This window comes from Balaenoptera physalus (genome assembly GCF_965194825.1).
Source record: "Balaenoptera physalus genome assembly, chromosome: 20".
NCBI lineage: Eukaryota > Metazoa > Chordata > Mammalia > Artiodactyla > Balaenopteridae > Balaenoptera > Balaenoptera physalus.
This window is the reverse complement of record NC_138901.1, coordinates 26,256,443-26,281,207: the sequence shown is the minus strand read 5'-3', so window position 1 is coordinate 26,281,207 and position 24,765 is coordinate 26,256,443. Positions and strand designations below refer to the sequence as shown.

General features: G+C 40.4%; 1 protein-coding gene across 2 annotated transcripts in view; it reads right to left on the bottom strand.

Moving 5' to 3' along the window:
- SKAP1 (src kinase associated phosphoprotein 1) overlaps positions 1–24,765 on the bottom strand; it is a 282,843-nt gene that overhangs the window by 48,854 nt on the left and 209,224 nt on the right. The window lies entirely within an intron of this gene.

The following is a 24,765-nucleotide window of genomic DNA, read 5'->3' as shown; positions in this document are numbered from 1 at the left end:
ATATAAACCAAATTAAGGCACAACGCATATGAATCAACTGGGTCACCTATACAATATCTTGAGACTCTTGGGTGGAATCATTTTTTTCAATCACACAATAGTTTTCTTAACATCTACAATAACTAATATTCAGTGGTAGCTGTGCGTTGGCACTTTGTTCAATGCTTTGAATACTTTTTGTTTAAAAATAACATTTTAAGATGATTTAAAATGCAACTAAAATTACCTTTGCTTCTGTTTCAAGCTTAGTTTTAAATATATAGATCAGAAGAGTTTCTTTTTTAGGTGTTTAAGTGCCTGATTCTATATCCTATTTGTCCTTATTGTCAACTTCCTTGTTCATGGACTGTTTTCATTTGTGTGTTTTACAGTTAGCAAACTCTGTGGCTGCTATAAATCCTCCCAGATGGGTCTCAGGGTGCGCGCATGAGACGAAGAGCAGCAAAGGAAAGTTCATTTGTCTAGGATTCTTTCATTTCTCCCACCCCTCTGAAAATTCTAATTCTCTTTGAAAATGCTCTCTAAGAAAACAGAGAAGCAGATCGTACTGAGGGTGAGGGCCCAGTATGGCTGAGAAGGCCCTTTGAAGGAGAGCCCATCCTCTCTGCAGTGCTGTCAAACAATTGCTCCTAGAGGCCTCAAAATTAAATGAAAGACACAGGGGATAAGAAAAACAGGATCCCCTAAGCCTGGAGTTTCCATCTTTTCTTCCCACCATTTTTTCCCTTTTTTAAGGTCTTGTTAAACTTAGAGACACAGCTTCTTGTTAAAGATGCCGAGAGTCTGAATCTTAAAAGACCTGTTAAACGTTCTATTAGAATTCAAACCTCCTTTTTTAATGCAAATCTAAACGCCATTTTATGGAACATCTATAATTATGAAAATGGGAAGACATTGCCTTGTGTGCGGGGAGAGGCTGTGAGTATGAATATTACATTAATGTGCCCACACCAGCTCACTGATCCTGCTGGCAGGAGCATAAAAAATGCTCGAGTGAAACTTTTATTTAGATGTTAAGACTCCAGGCCCCAGCGGGGTGACAGAGACAGTCCCTGTGAGTTGCCATCAGAGAGAGAGCTTGAATTGAATTACCCAGGGGGGAAGGAAGTAGTGATGAGCACTGCTTCGCTTATTTAATTTCATTTACTTTCAGTACATTATCAGCATGAGGCTTTTCTCTCCCCACCAACTGAAACCCAAGAATGCCACCACCAAGAAAACAAAGACATTATGCAGCAGAAATGTTTGAATTCCAAGTCACTAATTTTAGGAGACTAGAGACAGCACCATCACCACCTTCTCACCCCAAAAGTCACACTTGGTTTGCTAAAATTGAGCACTGAATGAGTTACTGAATTTCCTCTCTTGGTCATTCACCAGCAAGATTCTGAAGAGTAAGAGAGCTGGAAATACAGTATTTTATATGCTGTTTTTTTTTTTAAATTAATTAATTAATTTATTTTTGGCTGCGTTGGGTCTTCGTTTCTGTGCGAGGGCTTTCTCCAGTTGCGGTGAGCGGGGGCCACTCTTCATCGCGGTGCGCGGGCCTCTCACTGTCGCGGCCTCTCCCGTTGCGGAGCACAGGCTCCAGACGCGCAGGCTCAGTAGTTGTGGCTCACGGGCTTAGTTGCTCCGCGGCATGTGGGATCCTCCCAGACCAGGGCTCGAACCCGTGTCCCCTGCATTGGCAGGTGGATTCTCAACCACTGCGCCACCAGGGAAGCCCCTATGCTGTGTTTTTGTAAGGTGTGTTATGTTGCTTTTTTATTAGAGGGAATCTGTATTGATGAACTCTCTTGCCTGGATTCCCTATGGGCAGTGGAAAAAATGGGATTATAGGTGAAGTTTGGAATGGCTATGGAAAAAAAATTAGATCAATTTTTATTCTGTTGATTGTCTTCTATGTCTAAGGCACTCTGTGGTGAGTACAATAACAGAATTGTTCTCAATGTAAAGTTGACTCTGAGTGCAATCTCATTACCTCCATGATCTATCAGATAAACCCAGATGGGATCCAGATCTATCCCAATCCAAGATGGGAAGCCACTGTGGCAATCAAGCTCTCTCCTCTTTCAGTGTCAGCTTAGGGTCCCACTGATCAAGAACTGGTGGTCCTGGGGAGGCACACGTAAGTAAGCCACAGTCCTGTGTGATGAGGCAGGAGGAGTCTTGTATGCCTGAATTCACACCTACTGGCAAGTGAACCGATCTGCAGAGCTACTTAACATGTAATAGAAGGTATGTAAATGTTTTGCAGGATGATAATAAAAATAGGAAGAAGCCACAAACAATTGCATGAGTAGCTATTTTAAGGCAAAAACATTTATATTTAAGTATACAATTTTTTTAAAAATCAAGGCTTTTTGTCCATTACCTGAAAAAAGATATCACCACCTTAATGAAAAAAAAAAATAGAAATGATTTATTGGGAATAAATGGCCCTTTGGATAAACCTAAGGGTGTATCACATTATATCAGCACAAAACAGAATTACATTAGTGTCATAATCTCTCTCTACCACTGCACTTAACTAAATCTCTCAGAATAGCCCATATAAAGGAAAGATTCACTTAGCTGAAGGATGTGGGGCCATAAACATAAGATCGAGAAGAGTGTTATCCAGAAGTGATGGCCACCCAACTTTCACGGCAGATGAAGATAAAAGAAATTCTCAGACATCTTTTTCTCCTCATCCAGATTCCTTTAAACCCTGTATCCCACCCATACCAGCTCTGCAGTAAAACACAACAGAGTAGGGGTCCATCTCTCAGCACTAAACGTGACTCCTCAGTCAGCCACCCACATCAACAACAATGGGGACCCTTTGGAGTGTGATACATTTCCATAAAGCAGTCAGTAAAAAAGACATGGGAGCTTATGTGAGTCACGGCCTATTTAATCAGCTGCATTCTAGCCCACTGAGAAAAGAGAATTGGAGAAGTCAGTCGGCAACACCACAGCACAATGCTAATAGCATAAGAGGCCACACAATTTCTACTGCAAAAAGGTTGCAGCTCCTGCAGAAAAAACCAGTGCCCACAAACTTTCATTCTAAGTAGCTGGTTTGGTCTCTTGCTCAATCAACCTGAAATGAAAATCAATGATTAAAAAAAACATCTTTTGTTCAACGCTTTCCCCTCCCTAAATTGTGGACTTCTCCTCTCCTCCCCTTTCCTTCTAATTCAAGTTCTTTTCAACTGTTTGAAAAAGGAGACCAAACCAACTCCAGCCCAGAGACTGATAGTTACCAGGGGTGAAATTCAGGCAGGGTTAAGTTTACCAGTTTCTTTCACTAAACTACCTGTGATATAGGACCTGGGTGGATGAGGTTGGAGAAAATCTAATATTTGAAGGCTGGAAATGGTCAAGTTCCATTTGTGATTTCAGTTCACTCACAGATCACTGGTGTGTGTGTGTGCATTTACACAATGACAAACATACGCTTCACAATGCCTCAAATGGACAAAATGAAAGGGGGTATTGCAGGAAGGGTGGGTGGTGTAGTATTCTCCTGTCCAGTGGTTGCTGATCCCCCATCTGTTTGTTAAATCCTCTCCTTTGTATTTGGTTTCTGAGTCCTTCTTTAATAAGTTCGTTGCTGTTTTTCCTCAGCTTCTTGCATTTCTGGGTTACTTTTTGCCTTTTTTCTCAATTTTTAGGAACCAGTCAATAAATGACTGAGGTGTCTGGCAAGAAGTGCTCATCTTCTACACATGATGATAACAGGGAAAATGGTTTCAATAACTCTTCCTTCATTAGTCCCTTGGGACAGGCTTACATAAGTCTTAAACTGCTGTGGTTCCATTCAATATCTACTTGAGTTTACACTTATTCCTCACACTTTTCTGTCTTTGTGCTTCACTTATTAAGGAATGTAGGCCAACACATGTAAGGTGAAAAATTCTAAGCCATTAATAATAATAGACTTAGGATCTAAAAGTTTCAAAGACACAGAAGCCACTCAAACAAACAGCTTTAATTTCATGGAGAAATAAATTGGATAGCAGATGAAAGGAAGGGATTGAACACAAAGTACTTAACCAGGTTCTTCAACGAGCTGTGACATAAGAAGCTAAGAAACAAAACAAGTGCCGTTGGAGCTAGGCAGAAGGACGTCAGAAAATGGTAGAAATCACACGTTTGTGGTTAGCAAACCAGTGCAGGAGACAATATTCAGGAGATCTTCATGGACTCTTGTTTCCCCTCCAATTTTTTAAGGTCTTTTAAAAAAAATCTGTATATCCAGGTAACAGACCAAACTGTGTAAAAATCTGTGGAAGAAACTTGTTATACTGAGGGTACAGAAAATTCATGATAGATTCTAGGGCAGAAGTACTAAGAAAAAAAGCAGATAACTGATGTACAAAATGATTAAAACTAATATGTTTTAATAAAAAATGGTTTAAAAAGCCTAACAAGTTTTAATCTGCATTTTATCAAGCATTTTCACGTCTCATTTGAGCTTCACAGCGTCCCTGTGAGGTATGTATTAACATCATCTCCGCTTTACAGACTAGAAAAAAGGCTTACTGAAATTATGGGACTTGCTGAAGGTTGCTCAGCTGGAAAAGCCCATGCACTTTCCACCACCCTGAGCTTCAGCTGAGGAGACACACTCGGAAGTACCTGAGGAAAGATACAGTCTTCCCACCTCACTCGCCCACGAGAGACTCCATTTAAACATGGAAGAAGAAACAGACATGATGTGTGGTTATTCTAATACTTGATGTCAAAAAATTATTTTAAGATCCTGTATTTCTTGTTTACTTTGTAAGGTACTGGCCGACTAACCTATGGAATTGCTTTCTAGGGCAGGTCTCTGTGAAATTCAAGAGATCAACAGATATGCAGAACAAAAATGAAAGAAAGTAAGAGAATGTAATAAAAGGATACACAAGGTAAAGAATATACAAGAGGAAGAAACCTGGAGCTCTCAAAAAATGCTGCTGGATCACCAAGGTTTGTAAGGCCTCTTCACAAGAGTGATATCTAGAAAAGGGAAACCTGTTTTAGTGTAGGGCTCATGCAGGAATCTTGGACATGATTCATTTAGTCTCTAAGTAAGAGGCCTTGGTTTAAAAAGAAAGAAGATTTTTAAGTCAAATATCCAAATTGGTTTCTAGAAACCACTGACATTCATGGCATATGAAGAACCTTCTTGTTTCCACAAAGAGGCGCCACACTAATTACCACAGAGGACTGTGGTCTTCCGGGACGCTCCTCTTCCATGTCTCTGTTTTTAGTCGGATTTTACTTATAAGAAGTGAAAGTTTTAGAAAAAAGCACTTCCAACTCTACCTATGATAACTGCAACACACTAATTCTAGCATCTAAATAAATGGGAATAAACAACAGCATCTGGTAGGTAAATAGTTCATCTTAAAGAAAGACTAATTCAATATAATAATTTATTGATCCTCAATCCTGGTATCAGGATACCAGGGCGTCTTTTGATCAGTTGAAGGTGTTGATAGAAATGGCAGAGATTTTGAATAATTCACTTTAAGAATAAGAATGGATTCAAAGTTTTTCTATAATAACACCATCCATTTGCATTCAATATGCTTTCTTAAGGGGAAAAGTCAATTAAAAATAACTTATAGTGTATCTTACTTAGGCCACAGTCTACAGTGATTAAACACATCTGATGTAGTATTATAATCATGGCAATCAAGAATTCCTACAGAGCTTTATTTCCTTGAAAAAAATTGTGTTTCTTCAAAATTGTGGGTGTTCCACGGAAGTGGGTTGGGCATATAAATGTTGGTGGTCATGTGTTATGGTGGGAAAAAGGTTGAGAATTCATGTAATCTGCACAAAAATGGTTTAAACCCAGGAAGCCTCTTGTGTCTTCTGGTGTTATTAATGACACATATCTATAACTTAGCACCTTCAGCTTTATTTTTATCCTAAGAATCCATCCTTAATACAGAACTACAAAGATCCAAACGACCTGAAGTCTTTTTTAGCAGCCAAACCACAGTAAGTGGCAGTAGGACAAAGTGAGAATCATGACACAAATCCAGACAGTGGTGCTTCAAATGGCTTTGAGATTCTAAGAAGGAGGAGGAGAGGATTTCAAACACCAAACTGTCTTTTTTACAAACCTTGAAGGATCACTGTATTTTCCTCTCATCCTGAGACAGGACACTTTTATACGTGTCACTTGAGAGCATATCTTTAAAAATGAATGACAAAATATCATTTTCAAATCTATTTATTTACTACTCTACTGGATTGTGATAAGAATATGAAGAAAAGGAAAGAAAAAGAAAAAAGCCCCACCTGGGTTTGGAGTCACTTTTTAACTGGTTTAACTTCTACCTGTCCACCATACTATGGCCAGAAATCATCTTTCTGAAATGTATATCTGGCCATGTCACATTCCTGCTACAGCCTTTAATGGTTCTCCCTAACCTATAGGATGAAACTCAAGCTCTCCATCACACAAAAACTTTAAAACTTGGTCTCACCCTACCTTCCAGTTTCATTTTCTCCCAACCCCTTATACGTCCCAATACTCCAGCAACAACAGGTAACAGACTTTGCCTTCTGGAATATGCCGTGTACTTTACATTGCCAGGCCTGTACTCATGCTGTTCTTCCTGGTTGGAAATTCTAATCTCTATCCCCATTTTCTGAGGTGGGAGTGCTCCTTTAAGACTGAATTCAAGGGCTTTCCTGGTGGCACAGTGGTTGAGTATCTGCCTGCCAATGCAGGGGACACGGGTTCGAGCCCTGGTCTGGGAAGATCCCACATGCCGCGGAGCAACTAGGCCCGTGAGCCACAACTACTGAGCCTGCGCGTCTGGAGCCTGTGCTCCTCAACAAGAGAGGCCGCGATAGTGAAAGGCCCGCGCACTGCGATGAAGAGTGGCCCCCGCTTGCCGCAACTAGAGAAAGCCCTCGCACGAAATGAAGACCCAACACAGCCAAAAAAAAAAAAAAAAAAAAATCTTAAAAAAAAAAAAAAGATTGAATTCAAATGTCACAAACCTTCTGAATCTTTGTCTGTTTCCCCACATAGAATTATATCCTTCCTCTTCTGTGCTCTATTACCATTTTCTATAGGGTACAGTCTTGGCTCCCAGGGACCCTAAACCTTTCCCCCAATACTCTCCATTCTTGCCTCTTTGCTTTGGTTTACATAAGACCTTAGTTACTATGTAAAGCTGTTAGAAGCCTTGCATGAGGAAATAGAAAAGGGACTATTCCCAGGAAAAGGAATGTAGCTGTGGATCTGGGTAGAAGGCAATAGGGAGGATGTCCTAGCAAGGGAAGGAGGGTTAGAATAGATCTCACATTCATAGGAAGAGAGAGAGAACACTATGAAAAAAATTAAATGGACAAAACATCATAGTGCCTGGATTGAAATGGGGGAACAAAGAAGAATCCAATAGAGCTGTGCATCCAAGGAGATGGGCCAGTATTTGCACCCCGACTGTCTAGGTAAGGAGAGTAAGAATTAGATTGAGGCAGAGCTGGAACAGCTGAAACCCATCACAAGGCAGGGCTGTACTTTAATTGTTGAATTGATGTGGGATTAAGAAGGATCCTTCCCTAAAATACACTCAGTAAACTCCAAGGAGTTTGGTGCTAATTATTTAACTTCTTGAAGCCTAAAGAAAACCTGCCGGTGGGAAATCTAGTCCCTTTCACAGAGGGCAGTTCAATTCATTAGTTATATACCAGTTTCTCTCTGTATCCCCAGAGGCCTCGTACACACAGTAGGTGCCTGATAAATGTTTGTTAAACTGAACTGAAACCACTTCCAGCCTTATGGGACTTGGGGTCTAAGAAGGCAATATGGGAGTGAATATTTGTTAGATAAATCATTTTCACCAAAGCCACAAACATTAATTTTTGTTCTGCTGTATACTCACTATTTTAATCTTAGAGTTGGTACTGTGAAATAAGAAAGTAAAAAAGGGAAAGAAAGGAAGTAGCCAGAAAGCCAGGAGGAAGTAGTGGGTACAGAAGTCAGGAGGAACCACAGTGCTGAGAATGACAGGAGGATGGACAAACAGGATTTTGGGGGAAAAAAAAAAAATTGGGGAAAAAAATGCCATGGACCTCAGCTGGAGAGAACTATATCTCCCAGCCAATTTCACAGCCTCATCGAGATACCGGTTCTCTTCACCTCAGAACTTATCTATCTTCAGGAAAGCATCAAAGGATGGGGTCCAGAGGAAACTATAAATGGACAAAGACCGAGCCAAACTCAACAACTTAACAAATGGATAACTGAGTATACGTCAGAAAATGGCTGTTGACGGCAATTTCTGAGCTACAGGCCTTGAGTGGCTGAGAAATTGGCCCCTTGTCTTGCTCTTGTATTTCCCTGAAAAATGGTATTTTTCTCTTTGAACGTCATAGGTACGTTTGTTTGCATCCTGTAAGCAAACATCCTATGTGTGTCTGAGCACTTAATACTGTTGATGGTGAAAGCTGCATGAGGATTAGTGTACCAGAATCCCGGAGTCTTTATTTTAGTTACTCTCCAAACCAAAAAATTTCAGGGAGGAATCAAATGATGATAATCTTGCCTTCTCTATGTCTCTCTAGTGAAAAACATTCAGCTATCATCAGAGCACTGCATCGAGAAAACCTTTAAAGCAAACAAAGCAGAAAATAAAAAAGAAGACTTAGAAACTAATTATCGTGATTCTCTGGGGGTATTTCAGGGTGGATGATCTAATGAGAACTCTCACACCCCATTGGAAAGAACTTGATGGGAATGCAGTGACCTCAGCAATGTGGCTTTGACCTGGTATGTATCATTTGCTGGACAAAGGGCCACTCCCAAGCTGGACCTTGCTCTCAGCCAGCTCCCTGGGTGTCTCTGCAGCAGTATGGGATCAGAGACAGAAAAATGATGGCTACGATAAGGAACCTTTAGGGCAAAAATCACCTCTTTTTCTTTTAAGTTACACGTTTGAGATTTAAAATCTTTTGGTTCTTCTGTTTCATCTGACAAAACTCAAGCAAGTTTGAAGTAAGTCAAATTTTGCAAGGAAAAAATTAGGGAGGGGAAAATGAGGGTGATGTTTCCAGACCCAAAAGTTTCTAACCAAATCACCAAGTTTGTAATTGCAAAATAAAAACACTAAATCTCAATATCTATTTGCACAGCTCATTAACTAAGGGCTCACACTCAGCAAATGGAAAAAATAAATAAAGGAAAAAACCTTCAGCACCAAATACCTTTGGAAAGTTACTGTGGAGACCTGTCTTTACCTAGGATCTAAACTAGGCTGTTGTCAGATGCGTCTGTCTGTCTTTATTGCTTATTTGGGAAGCAGCAAGTTGGGATGAGGCAGAGCATCTTTTGTCAGACTGTGCTGGAGAGAAAAAGAGAACATTCCTTTCCCCACTGAGTATTATGAACATTATGGCAGGCACTCGACCTGCTCTGCTACTGGGACAACATGATTTACAATGTGAAAAGGGAAAACCTAAATCACCAAGTAATGAAAACATTAAAGTTAATGCATCACAAGTGAGGAATTTATTACCATTAACTCCAATAAACAGTTATAAAACACTCGTCCTTTCCTGTCCATGTGCAGGGACACAGACACTGTACTTCATTAAGCTCAACTTTCTTTTCTTCTTCACTAGACCAGTCATGTGTGTTTGAACCAACCACCATTTATTGTTAAGTGGACTGGTTCATTTTCCAGGACTGAGAAAGCTGAAGGCACATCCATTTTGCTTCATGGTGCTTGGTACAGACGGATGAAATAGCAAAGTTTAGAAGACATGCAGTTCGGTATTGCTATATAAGTTTATTTAAAAGTCCCTAAAATGTATGTCTGATAAAAGCAGAGTAGCTCTTCTGAGCAGCCTTTCTCAGAGGCAGGTATATAAGTAATAATGCCTGGCGAGGAAGGTGGCATATTGGATGCCAATGAACGTCAGGTGCGTTTAGCTGAATAATTTTTCCCTTGTTATTGTTTGGTATAGCACCTAAGAAACCTGAGATGGAAACCCATTTCCTTCCAACATCTTTCTCTGTCACAGGGGCATACCAGTTTATTACCTTCAGGTTGTTCATGAACAAAAGAGGCTGCACATATTGGATGGCTAAGGTAGACTGGTTCTGGAATCATTTGTTTTAGAGGAAAAAAAAGGGAACTAAAGTGTGTTTTTGGAAAGCCAACTCTAATCATGGAATCACCTGGGTGTTACAAAGCAGACAGGAGAGGCAGCATGAAATTCAGGCTTCCCTGACCAAACATTCACAATAGTAACAATGATAATAGTAATACTTTACATTTGAATAACACTTTAGTGTTTGTAAACTGTTTTCCTTTATGGCACCTCTTTGATCCTGATACAGACAGAAAGGCCTCAATAGTCTAGACTTCAGGAGTTGAAACTGAGGCTCAGAGAGGATAAAAGACTTTCTCACATCGCTGGAAGGAAGGAGAATAAGGACAAAAACTCAGTTTTTTTTAAAAGCTCCAAATCCAGTACATTTTTGGCTACACCGTTCTATAACAAACATTTTACATAATGAATAATGTTATAGTCATAATTACAACCTAAAGTCAAGGTAAAGAGTGTTTTAATTCTAGATTTCTCAGCCCAAATGGTTTTTAGGAACCCTCTCTGCTAAGCATGGCTACAGTACCAGTACTGCTGGATGGAGCCTGGGAATTGTCCAGGATGTTCAGCTCTGAGATGGGATCTGATTTTTGGCATTACCAGAGAAGAGGCAGGTACCTGGGTGATCCTCCTGTTTGAGGTTCATAGGGATGTTTAGCCCCACCCACTGAGTGGAATTGCTGGGCCTCTCATGGGCCAAACTGTGTAGAACATATGAAAGAAAGGGCTAGAGAGGCTCTAACACAGAGTCTGAGCTGCGTAGCCTGCATTACCAAAGCTAAGATTTCCATAAGTAAGACCAACTGCTAAGAAGTAGCATAGTTTAAGGAGGTAGTAATATTTGTCAAAGGAATTCTTCTAAATATTATTTCATCACTATTTTAGCATTTCCATAAGGTACCCTAATGAAGAACTCTTAGATGAAGAAGTTACAGGTCTCTCCAGAGGTGATAGAGCAAATGACTCTGCCACTCATTTTGCACACAGGGAAATTAAATCCCAGCCAGCTATGATGCCACTATGTGACTCATTCAACGATACCATTATGTGACATCACCCAAGGTAACCTGACTAATTTGTCGTAGAGTTGAGAAGAGAAATAGAGTTTTCTGACTCCAATTCAACATCATATCACTCTTTTACTCCCATAGTCAGGAAATAATGCTTCTCTAACTCTGGCCTGAGGGTTTAATTTCTGTGGGGAAACTAAACAAGACAGGTTCCAAATTTTGGAAAACACAGTTCAGTCGAGAGTGGGAAGCTATCCTGAAAGCAGGTGAATTAAGTAATAGTCTATGTCCTGAACACTGAGGCCCCTAGCCTCCTTTTACTGCTCAGTTCCAAAAACCCTGGTAGTCATGTATAATGGTACCACCAGCAGATTCATGGATCCTTCTCTGGAAAAAAATGAATGGCCTCAGAGAAAAGACCTGCAGATACTGACATTTGGGAGACACCAAGAAAAATGGTTGGGTCTTCCCATCACTCTCAAGATTAGGCTCTCTAAAGTGAAGCCCATCAGTGGATATGCTCTGCCTTGGCACACAGAAGTTTCAACCTGCATTTTAGTGCCTCACTTTTAAACATAAGCAAGGTCTAAAGATCACCAGACATTTGCAGAAAAGCTTCCAACATGGAAGACGAAGACTAAAACCTACAACAGATAAAAAGGAACTCAGAGAAAACAATTTAGGGAGCAGAAAAGAAAATGAAAAACCAAAACAAACAAACAAGGGATCATTAATATTCCCAGAGGGATGAGAAGACACTGAATTCATGAAATACGTTGCTTAAAAAGAAACAATCAGGGAACAAGAAAGGACAGTCAGAAATTAAACATAAGGTAGCCAAAATTAAAAACAAAATCAATAGATGGGTTGGAAGATGTAATTGAGGATATCTTAAAGAAATAGGGCAAAAAGATCAAGAAAACAGAAGAGATAAAAATATTAGAACACAGAAAATAAAGGGAAGGAAATGATCAAAGAAACAATAAAATTTCTCACAATGAGGGATATAAATCTTCTAATTGAAAGGGACCTCCATACATCCAGCACATGAAGGAAAAGAGGCCCACACCTTGGTCATCACTGTGAACTATCAGAACACAATGGATAATGAGAAGTTCGTACAAGCTTCTGAGTTGGGGGAAAAATTGGCCATACACAAAGAATCAAGAATCAGACTGGCATTGAACTTCTCCACAGCAACACTAGAAGCTAAAATGAAGCAAAATTTTGCAAATTCTAAGGAAAATAATTTCCATTAGCGTTTCTACACCCAAATTATCAATCAAGTGTAAAGGTAGAATAAAGAGGTTTTCAGACATGCACATTCTCAAGAAATTTACTTCCTGGGCAGCCTTTCTCAGGATGCCAGCAGAGGATGTGCTCCAGAAAAGTGAGGGAGTCCACCAAGAAAGAAGGTGATGCTGGATCCGGGTGGGGCTCTGATAAAGGAAAAAGACAAAGGGAAGTCCCAGGGCAGCCAGCCCAAAGTGGGGAGGAGGACAGAGGTGTCCAGGAGAGCGGCTCCAAGAACAAAATGGACCTGATGGATCATCTGATGTGTGTGACCACTTGGAAAATAGGAATATTACAATTCTGCTACAGAGTTTGGGAAGAATTAGGGATGGTGACTTAGAAAACTAATAAAATGAAAAAAGCCAAGGCATATTCCCACTCTGGAAAAAATAAGAAATAAAACTTAATTATAGAAGTTTATAAGGGTTGGCAGTAAATAAAATTTACATAGTTAAAATCACGTAAACCCTAAAACTAAACTAACTAAAAATTATGATATAATCATGTCGGGAAGATGAAGGGAGGAGAAATGAGGATTGGGATAAGAGTGTTAAATCCTCCTCTGCCATAATATGAAATCAATAGTTAATAGCTGAAATTGAAAAATCCAAAAAATAGCTATATAATATTATTATTTAGAAATGTGGAAGTACACAGAAGAATTTATGAAAGAATTTAAGGGGGTTGCCTCTGGAGAGCAGTACTCAGGGACTGGGAAGGGATAACTGTTTGTAGTACTATTTGATTTTAAAAAACTATATGTCTATATTATTTTGATGAAAATAAAAAATAATTAGAAAATGGAAAAAATAGTTTTACAACTATTTTACACAAAGCCACACGTCTCCATATTTACATAATGATGTCCATTCTGAGTGGCTAAATATACAAAACTCCTAAGCTTGGTATGAAGCGTTTATGGCAAAGGAATCCAGAAAAGAAAGAAGAAATTGGTGTAGAATAAAGACAAACAATTTTGTTAAAAAACACTTACACAAAGCCACATTTGAATTAGGTACCATTTTAAGAATATTTTAATAATCTGTAGTCTCTGTGCAATTTGCAATTCTAATATTGTACTTTGTACCATAGGTTTAATTCTGCTTAAGCTCTTCCTACATTGCAAGGGTACCCACAAAAACAGGAGGCCTTTTTCCATTGGAAATCTGTTTTATTTCACAAGTAACAAAGGGTATGCAATCCAATTATGAAATCTGGGGGTCAGAAGCCCAGAGTATAAACTTGGGCTGCAATTTACAGAATAGTTTTGTATTACTAGGCATGACCAGAATTGGATAAAGTACCTGCAGATAAAATCAAATCAGGAAAAATTTATTTGGAACCTACTGTGTGGTAGGTGTTGTGCCAGAGAGCATACAATTCCTAGAAAGACAACTTCAGATCAGTGCAAAGGCACACAGAGCACAGACATGATTTTAATTTATAGGATTGGAAAAGTACAAGGCCATAAAACAAGACACCTGTTGTCCTGCATTTATGTTAAAGGCTTTGCCTTTTAAAAAAATAATCAGAAACACATAATGATTATTCTTGACATAAATTACATATTAGATTGAGAGTGGAAATCATGTTTTAAGAATAGGAAGGGAAGGAAAAGTAAAACCAACTGCATGTAATTTTTCAAGTGGAAACAACGGCAATATGAAGATATATGGGTGTCAGACCCACTGGTAGAGGAAGGAGGCTGTGCTCTCTTACCTCTTGTGGTGTCACTCCTGTGACCTCTACCATTTGAAATGCTTTGATTCCACCTTGCCCAAGGGACCTGTGAGCAACGGGAAAAGGGATGAAGGATGCCTATTCCTGACCTCACCTTTACATTGTCTAACGACTGAAGGTATAAATCAGCTTTCCCCTTGAAGACCCGAGTGTCAGAAGCTCATGTGAAATGCTGGAAATATTAAATGATGTCCCTGAGGGTTTTATTGTTACTCAGTTTTCTCCTGTAACTGGGAGAGCTGTTCACATGAAGGATACTCTCCCTCAGGACCTCAATTTGTATACAAAATGAAGTATGAAACTCCCACAACTTCTTGCCACTTTGGAAAGAAAATAAACAATTAGTGGAGGTTGCCCTTAGCCTACTGGTCCTGCGTATATTTCAAAGATATCTCTATTCCCAGAGAGCAGTCCACACTAATGAAGGTATGATACCCTCATTACAAATCCTGATTTCCAGGGTAATAAATCTGTGATGGTTAAAAAAATCTCCATAGACAATTCAATGTGTCTTTTAGTGGGGAAAAACAAAAACTCTTCACTTTATCCTAGTTAGCAGAGGAAATGTACTAAAAATAGAGGATCAAGGGCCCCAGTGCCAAGGTTCCATTGCTAGCTCCTCACTGTGATCTTGGGTTGTATCTGAAGCTCCATTCCAAGATACTTTCTGCAGGATTTTTTAAATCTATGGACTCTTAAACCTCCTAATACACTTTGATTCATTAATCCTCACCACTACCTCTGTAATAGGCATAATTATCTGTAATAAGAAAAATGATAATTTTTCTCTTGATGGAGAAATTAAAGTGACTTGTTCAAGTCTCTCAGTTAGTAAGTGGACAAAGCAGGAACAGAAATGAGGAATCCTCATGACAATCCTTAGCATTAATCTCTTGGCATCTCTTTTTTCCATCAAAGATTTGAAGTACTGGAACACAAAGAATATATTCCCTATTATAAAAATACCACTATATATTTGCATAGAGCTTTAAAAATTTTAGAGCATGTCCAAACCTCTTATTTAGTTTGATTTTTATAATAGCCCTATGAGGTAGGTATTTATAGACTCTGTAATGAAGGACTAAAAGTAAAAAGGAACAGCTTAAACAGCTGAGAAGAAAAGCCAGTGAAATATTAAGGATTACCTAAGACATTGTAGAATCTTAATTACACCAGGTTTGTAAGAGACAGCCAGATGTATGAATATATTGATTAGCCTGCCCTGTTTCTGTGCGATAATAGAGGACTGATCTCTAAAAGAGCCTCTGCTCTGTGTTCTAAGATCATATTCCAGTCATGAAAGGATATTCAGAATGGTGTAATGTGCTCTTTTAACGCGCGCTCTCTTGCCATCGAACTATGGCTGAATTAGGGATGAATGACACTGCTTCTCTAGGGGGCAAGAGAAAGTGTGAGGGATGAGAGGGATTCCAAACAGCAAAGAAGGAAAAATGAAGAAATAAGGCTCTTTTTTCCCCAAAAGGCTAATCTTCTGAAGCAGGCCCAGTGATTAAAAAAAAAAACTTAAAAAAAGTAGCACCAAATAGAATTGGTGCTGCTTAACTAGTGTGTGTTTAAGGGAACTGGAAAAGGGTCCCTCTTCCAAATACCTTCCCAACTGACTTCCTTAATTCCTGAAATTCCCCCATTAGAAGTCCATTCCCTTAGATGAAAGCATTATTCCCTACTGAAATCCAAATGCCTCTGGGAGAGGCAGTATACTAAGTGAGGCATTCTCATCCACAGTATGATAACAAATTGGTGCATCACAGATTATTCGGAGAAGGAGACCCAGAGTGCCAGCTCTCCCAGGGACAAAGCACAGCCACTTGCAACCATGCAGCAGGCCATCGAGCAGAGATAACTGATAGAAGTATGTCCAGCACTGACTCTTATCCAGGAGGTGTGTGTGGCTGACGATACTGCATTGAGCCATTATCAGTTCTTAGCACCTCAGAGCAGTGGTTCTTAACTGTGGCTGCCCATCACAATCACCTGTCAGCCTTTCAAAAAATGTATATACCTGGACTGTACCCTACATTTGCTGAATCAGGATCATGTGGGAGTAGGGTTGAAGCCTGTTTATTTTTTCAAAGCTCTCTGGATCTTCTGATGCTCTGCCAGGGCTGAAAACCACAACCTCAGAGTGAAATTTGTCAACCTGATGGCTTGCTGGTGGGCCTTGGTGAGGTGGGGCCCCAGGTTGGGGGCCTGGACACTGAATACCAGAACAGGCGATGAGAGGCAAGAGAGGTTCCATAAGGACAAAGTAACAAAAGATGACATGGAAAAGAATCAAGACAACTTGTCTCTATCACAATTTTGACAAACTACCTGGGAGTATTATTACCAAGATTTGAAGAAACACTAATCTATGAAAGTTAGGACTTCTGCATAACACCGTTTAATAAATACCAGGGGAATGATTATCTATGTTCATGTAACTCAGGTTTATTTCATCCTTTCAAAAGGCTGAAGAAGCCTCTTGTAGTCCTTTCATTACTGTAGTATCTCTTCCCATCCCATTCGTTATAGTCATTTCCTTAAGTCTTGCCCTATTCATCTTGTCCTTGGTTAGCCTCCAAAGAGAGTCCTTACCAGGTGAATCTGTTAGGATTAGTTTGGTCAACGTGACAGAAAACCCCAAATAATAGAGGCCTAATAAGACAGAAGATAATCTCTCACGTATAAATAAGGCTGGAGGGAGGTAGCCAGGCAATGGGAGGGCACTCCATGTGCTCATCTCCTCTATCTTGTCTCCACCACCTTTAGCATGTGATTTCTTCCACGCAGTCCAAGCTGGCTCCAGCTCCAGCCAGCAAGAAGGGGGAAAGGGGCAAGAAGAGAGCATCACCCTCCCCCAACCTGCTAAGGACACTGTATGTGTCCCTAGAAGTTAACCCATCCCTTTCACATTCCACTGGCCAGAACTTAAGTCACATGGTTGAAGCTAGTTGTTAGGGAGTTAAGGAGGCAGGGAGCTGTTCAGGGCAGCCGTGAGCCCACTTAGAAAGGCAGAAGAAGGGGAGAATGGACACTGGGGCTAGTGAGCCGTCTCAGCCACACCGGGAACTGTGCACACAGCTAAACAAGTACAGGCAGTCACCTTATGAACCTACAATATCCCACTGGAAAGAAAGCAAATGAGTGTGGTAAGAGAAGACTGCTTAATGTCAGGTGTTGGGTAATGCATGGTGATTAGAGGAAAGTGTTTTCCACTAATGAAGAGTGATAATTTGTTGAAAGTGGTTATCTGTGGCCCAGGAGTCATAACAGAGGCCTCAAATAAATGAAGTGTTTGGTTTGTCTTTTGAAAGCTTACGTAGCCTCTTGGAATTATGTGATTCAAAAGTCCACCTCTTGCCTAACGAAGGACTGGAATTTGGTCCTTCTTTCCGAGTCCCTGGAGTCAACTTCTGTAATCTGTCAGGAGCAGAACAGCATACTTGACCATGGATTTCCACACTAGCAGCTGGGACTCACAATGCTAACTAGGAGAAATACTAATACTTATTTCACACACAAATTCTGCTTAGATGTGCTTAAAAAAGATTCCAATCAATAAAAAGGTGTAGTTTCCCCTGACTCTAGGGTTCCAGATATGTCAGTACCTCCCAGTAAGTATTTCCCCAAAACTTCCTTTTTTTATTGCTCTCAGATCTGACAGTACAACCAGAACTATGTTGGTCTAGAAGCATGTGGTCTAAAACACAAGAAATCTGTTTAACTCTATGGCTGTGTTTGGACTGCTTCATTGTCTAGGATGGTTTAAAAGTAAAGCACTGCTTTGTTTCCCATCAGATCTCCCTAAATCATCTAATAGGCTTGTTTCCTTTCTCTGTGTTTCTCATTTGTCTGGCTGATTGAATTGTATAGCCAGTTAGCTCAGTTAGATAGGGCATGGTGATAATAAGACTAAGGTCACAGGTTTTATCCTTAGATAACACCTGTGTTTTAGAGAGGGTGTGCGGTCTCGGGACGGGTGTGCAGAGTAAAATTCTGTTCCATGTCTAGTTGATTGCTTCTCTCTCCCTGGCTAGCTCTTCGGAAAGGATGAGTGGCTTCTCAAAAGGGGGACTCAGTAAGAAAGAGGGGGTGTCTTAGCAGAATTAAGCTGTACTGTTGGAAAAACCCTGCAAAAGGCTGGACCAGAAGTATGTCTATACCAAGAGGACCACAAAGTAGTTTGGTTTATGAAATCGTCCCTCCAACAATAAGCCATCCTACTTCCAGGAGACTATGACCCAGAAGCATGGAGTTTGAACTGCGACATTGGGGATGGAAAAAGAAAGCTAGAGTGGCAAGAACATTGCCATATTCCTAGGCTAGGGTCCAGAGTTCTTGTTTCCTGCTTCCTGATTGAGCCAGGACATTCAGACCACATTCGGTCTCCTATTTCCAACCCTACCTCAGTGTTCCCCAGCCAGTGGTGAATTGTCATAATGTTGTGGAGGAAAATCATGTCCAAAACAGGAATAAAATTTGCCACCACTTTTACAAATGTTCTAGATAGAAATGTCATTTCTCACCACAGGAAGACTTTCCCCCGCTCTTATCAAAAATCTTTCAGTCTGTCCACACAACCGGGAGAACAAATGTGTTTTTGATCCCTCTGTGAACAAATGAGACTCAGCACCTGCACAGTGCTCGAGGGTGGCCAGCCTCATCCTTGCTCTGAGCCGGCTGCTGCTCTTGGGGGAGAGAAAGTAAAAATGATTGATTCAACATCTTAATTAAGATAAACAAACAAAGAGGCACATCAAATAATGGGCCTGACAGTTTGAAGCAAACTGAAAGTACAGCTTAGTATTTCATAAAAGAAAAAGCGTTTGATGTGAGGATGGCAGTTTAATAATTTGTAAATATCACTGGCTTGGTATTATAGCTAATCCAAATATTTTCATTTCTCATCATAAGTTACCCTCTGCTGATGGCTTGTCCTCTTCAACTTACAGCTTTCACCCTGGAGCCTTCGACAGGGGTGGAGAGGAGAGGAAGAGAAAGGGTCACAGGTTCTCTGTGGAATGTGAATTACATCTTCAACTTCCTTTCTACTTTCTGATTCAGATATTCCCTGGAAAATATCACCAACCAGCCCCAAGGTTTTATTGCCTTTTTCTTCACTTCCCCTAAAAAAGTATCAAAATTTAATCATTATAGCTTTCCATTAGCTTCTGACTGTTTTACTAATTAAGAAGTCTGAGCTTTTCCCCATTCCTGACATGTAAAGAAATGGGGAAATGAAACCACCACACTAACTATAATGTCCATACAATACTGTTTTTATACCATAATGAAGTAGTTAGCTATATACTGAAAAGGTGTTTTGTTGCCCTAATGCCTTTACAAAGAAGGGTAGCTGGGGTAAGAGTGTCCTTGTTCATGCCTGTGTCTCCCACCAAAATACCTTTGGGTGGGTGCTGAGGATAGGCAGGAAGTTGTGATGGCAATCATAAAAAGATGAATGTGGGAACCTCTATGTTGGTCAGAGCATTGTGACTTAATGCTTGTGAAAAAAATTCAGAGAAAGAGTAGGCAATTTTACCAACTTATTTGGACCATCCAAGGGTGCAAGTCAGACATAGGTCTGTGAGAGCAGAGCCGAAGGAATACCATTGGGGAGACAGAGGCTTTGGGCTTTTAAGGTACGTAAAAGGGGAAGGGTGGGGTTGCAGGCCCATCAGGTCAGCCTGCACTCAGATATACCTCTGGGTTCAGGACACGACCGTTCTCTCGTGCTTTTCCATTCTTTTTGCAAAGGTTCTTAACAGCAGCATTTTTTCTCCCTTTTTTAAATTGCTCTCAGATGATACCAAGCCCAGGCGGAGACCACACTGGGTGGGTGTGACAGGCAGGGTCCTGCAGAGGGGAGCTGCAGTTCTGAGAATTCTCCACAGGGAAGCAGTATGAGATCAGGGTTTGGATTAGGTGGCCCCAGCCCCACCAGCTTTCCCTGATTCTGACTGAGACTGTCCTTCTTTCCTTCCACTGTGTGCGAGATGACCAACAGGGCAAGCTCACGTTTCAAGAGAGCCCCTAGCTTTACTACCATCCTCCACATAGCCCTCCACTCCCAGGTCTGTTTCTCTGCACTTGAATAATCAGCTCCCAGAATACTGCTTTGTCCATTCCATCTCTGGCCTATGCATTATCTGAGCGATGCCATAAGGGCTCAGGATGCCCTCCTTGCTGAAATGGTCTTATTTTAGCTGCTGGGTTCACTTCACTGCCACAGAGAGGAAACCTGCAGAGGCGACCTTAGCAACATGTCAGGCACATGTTTTCCTGGGCAGTATGAATTCTGGCAACCTCTGAATGGTTGGATAACTCAACATTTCTCAAAAAGGAATTGGTTCCCGTCGTCGGCACTCTGAAGAAAATGGTGCCAGCAACAACTTGATTTTGTTTGAGTTATAGAGAGTAATACACCATTATGGTCAAAATTCCTAAATAGAGAGTTTATAACTTAGGTTCTATCTTGACAATGTCCCACTGATATATTGTGTGATAACAGCAAAGCCACTACTTATCTTCCCTGTTTATAAAATAGAAATTACACCTGACGTTTCTGGTAAGCCATAAGAACTATGTATTCTATGTGGACTTTACACAAAGTACCCAATACTGTGAATATTCTTTTTTTAAAAAATTAATTAATTAATTAATTTTGGCCGTGTTGGGTCTTCATTGCTGCGCACAGGCTTTCTCTAGTTGTGGTGAGTGGGGACTACTCTTCGTTGCGGTGCACGGGCTTCTCATTGCGATGGCTTCTCTTGTAGCAGAGCACAGGCTCTAGGCATGTGGGCTTCAGTAGTTGTGCCACGTGGGCTCAGTAGTTGTGGCTTGCGGGCTCTAGAGTGCAGGCTCAGTAGTTGTGGTGCACGGGCTTAGTTGCTCTGGGGCATGTGGGATCTTCCAGGACCAGGGCTCGAACCCGTGTCCCCTGCATTGGCAGGCGGATTCTTAACCACTGCACCACCAGGGAAGCCCTGAATATCCTTTTTTTTAAACATCTTTATTGGAGTATAATTGCTTTACAATGGTGTGTTAGTTTCTGCTTTACAACAAAGTGAATCAGCTATACATATACATATATCCCCATATCTCCTCCCTCTTGCGTCTGCCTCCCACCCTCCCTATACCACCCCTCTAGGTGGTCTCAAAGCACCAAGCTGATCTCTCTGTGCTATGCAAGATAGAAAATTTTGACCTTTCTTTTTTTTTTTTTTTTTGGCCTTACTAGTCATTTCCATCTTTATTTTACACAATGATTAATTAAACAGCTAATGAACGATATACTGAATTAGACTGAGCTGATAGAAGGGTGAGGGAAAGGTGTCTGATGTGGGAAATAACTGAGTGGAGGTGAAGAGCAGCAAGGCCAAGAGAAATGGTAACGTTTAAAGGAGGCTGGAGTCATAAGTGGCATAGAGGCTCCAAGGCAGGAAGGGCAGGGCAGTGATGCAGCCCTATCCTGGTACGTTGACCTTTCTTTTGACAGACATTCTCTAAAATACATTTACTTTAGTTGACAAATTGGCAAATATTACATGTGTGAGATTTAAAACTTTCTAAGAATTTAAAATCTTGAAAGTTCTTCTAAAACAGTGAGCAGAAATTCCATTTTCAGCATTTCATGTGATGAGAGTGGAAAGGAAGGAGTAAGAAAGAACTGAGGTCTGGGTTTCCTAAAATATATGTCAGGTAACCTATCTCTTATCACACATTTTATTTCTTTACCTGAACTTCAGAACTTAAATGTTTCCGTCAAGTTTGAGAAAGGTGTGTGGTACTGACTTCACACTGATCTCATTTTTTTCTTTATAGTCTATCCAAACCATTTTCAGACCCACCCCCTAAATCGGTTACCTTCTTTTCTAGGGACAATTAATAGAAAGCAAGCAGGAAGCTTGGAAAGGAGAGTGAGACCTGCCTTTTCAGTGGTCTTTCGGGTGACTTTGCCTCTCAGACAGGTTGATGCAAAGACAAGCAAAAGAGGAGTTTCTGGACAGTTTCTAGTAGAAATGCTCTCAAGAAGGGATCAGCTGCAATAGTGCTAGATAAAAAAGTGCAATTGGCCAGCTTCATCTCTCTGGGGCATAAATTGGGCCAGAGAGTAGAGACTGAGACACATATAAACAAAATGGAGAACACAAATAAAATATTGATTTTTTTCCCCCCGTATTCCATCTCCAAAAGATAAGTAAACCAACTCGCAGTGGGAAGAATGCTATCCTCATAATACCAGCCATTTAAATTTTTCATAAAATGCAATAGCATGCAGTTATCAGTATAGAGTTCATGCTCTCTCTTCTGACCTAGTACGACTAGTAATTTTTAGAAGTTTTAGGTGATGTTATGTCCAAATGAGTTTTAATGCCAAGGTTAGATGATACTGTTAGGGTCTGTGTCACCCATGATTTTGTGTCTGTCTAGAAAAGGTTAGGCAAAGGTAAGAGAGATATGGAGCCCATTGAAACATCTCTTATCAAAGGAAAACTTGTTAAAGAAAGATTTTAACAGCTCAAACTACCTTGGAGGCCAATAAAAGCACCAAACCTGATTATTAGACCATGATCTGAGGTTAGAAAAAGGACTCCGGCGCTGACTGATTGGAAAGCTATTGGAAATAAATAAAAAGGCTACATTATATGAAACGGAGGGTCATAGCATGGGAGCATCTTGAGAAGCCATAGGTACACTGATTACATTTATCATGACATTTAGTGACTGCTTTGTGTATGGCTTGTTTTTTTCAGGTCTTTTGTATGAGATATTTTTAGATAAACTGATTTCACAGAAGAGGAGGAAGGTAATAAGTGTCACCTTGTATTAATACACAAGCTCTCCACCTTTGGGATCAAATTTGGTGCAGGGCACAAGTGAAATGAGTTTGGTGGCCTCAAGCGAGGCCACCATTGATAGTTATCCTTAAACAAAATCACAAATCATTTGCTGGCAACAGAGATCAGAGACCTGGAGCTGAGACAGCAAGTGTCACAGGTCAGGAGGAAGACTTGGGCAGAGAATCAGCCATTACCTCTGGGTCTCCAGCCTGGCTTCAGCTCATGCCACCAACCAACGCTTCTCATCCATAAACACTAACATTCACACTGATTTTATGACCTCTCTCTGCCTGCCAAACCCAACATCAATATTCCCAACAACATTTCATGAAACCTCCTGTTATCTACGTTCTCATCACTCAGTCAGTTCTAATAATAGCAATTTCATAGTCACTATGAAAAGGAGGCCTATTTTTAGAATGCTACTTGCCTTTAGCAAAATAATGGAACTTGTTTGTTCCAGTGAATTCTGAGTCTAAACATTGCTGGCTTTCTCTCTACTTAGTGAAGGGCTTCTGTGCTACTCCGATGAAAACACAGAGAATTAGAAAACAATGACTGTGTGAATGACATTTACAGAGATCTCATACTGGAAAGGGCACATTTTATTGTGACTCTGTGTCAAAAGTGTAGTTTCATCAGAGGACAGGAGGCAAAAGAAACAGGCAATCAATACTTGGGCCTCTGATATCTGAACTGAGAAAGAAAATCATTATCCTGTTATTTTTATTGTGGCATGATGCTTGAAATACTGCACTTTGTTTCCATAATAATCCAATATTTTGGGGGTTGCAGATAAAAAAACCCTCAAAGGGGTAGCCAGGTGAAATCAGAACATAAAGCATAAAAGAATATACACACATACATTTCATGGTCAGAATCTGGAGAAGGGCAGATTGAGAAAGAGAAAAGTTAACCTTCTGAAAAAGATGTAATAATCCAATTTCCTGCATCTATGTATCTAACAGCTATGTTTAATCTCTGAGTTTTCAGAATCATCAGTAAAGGTTTCCTTGTTTCCAATTTTTGGGCAAAACACACAGACTTCCAGTAGATTAGAGTCCCCTCAATACTAACAAGGTTATTTGGACAGCATTTGCACTTCTGTATTTATTGAAAATTTTGTTCCATTGTTAAGAAACTAAAAAAATCCAAGGTAGAAAGTATGTGGAGTTTGACATTTGATTTTAAAGCTAGATGCTATTCACTTCTCACTGGCAAAACACTGGTCACCGAACTTGAATTTTTGCTGACAAAAGGAGAGGAATTATCATTCACAAATCTTTCTGAAACTCCTAAGAGTCCAGCCTTAAGTACTGCACCAATTCTGCCTAACTGCTTCTAATATGACTGTTTATTGGTTGTTATTTTCAAAACACTTCAAGATATTTAACCTTTCCTTCTCTAGATTTCAGCAGCCAGTTTTTGTTTTCGTTTTTTAATAGATCTTTATTGGAGTATAATTGCTTCAGAATACTGTGCTAGTTTCTGTTGTACAACAAAGCGACTCAACCATATGCATACACATGTCCCCATATCCCCTCCCTCTTGAGCCTTCTTCCCATCCTCCCTATCCCACCCCTCTAGGTGGTCACAAAGCACCGAGCCGATCTCCCTGTGCTATGCTGCTGCTTCCCACCAGCCAACTATTTCACATTCGGTAGTGTATGTATGTTGACGCTACTCTCACTTCATCCCAGCTTCGCCCTTCCACCCCATGTTCTCAAGTCCATTTTCTATGTCTATCTCTGTATTCCTGCCCTGCA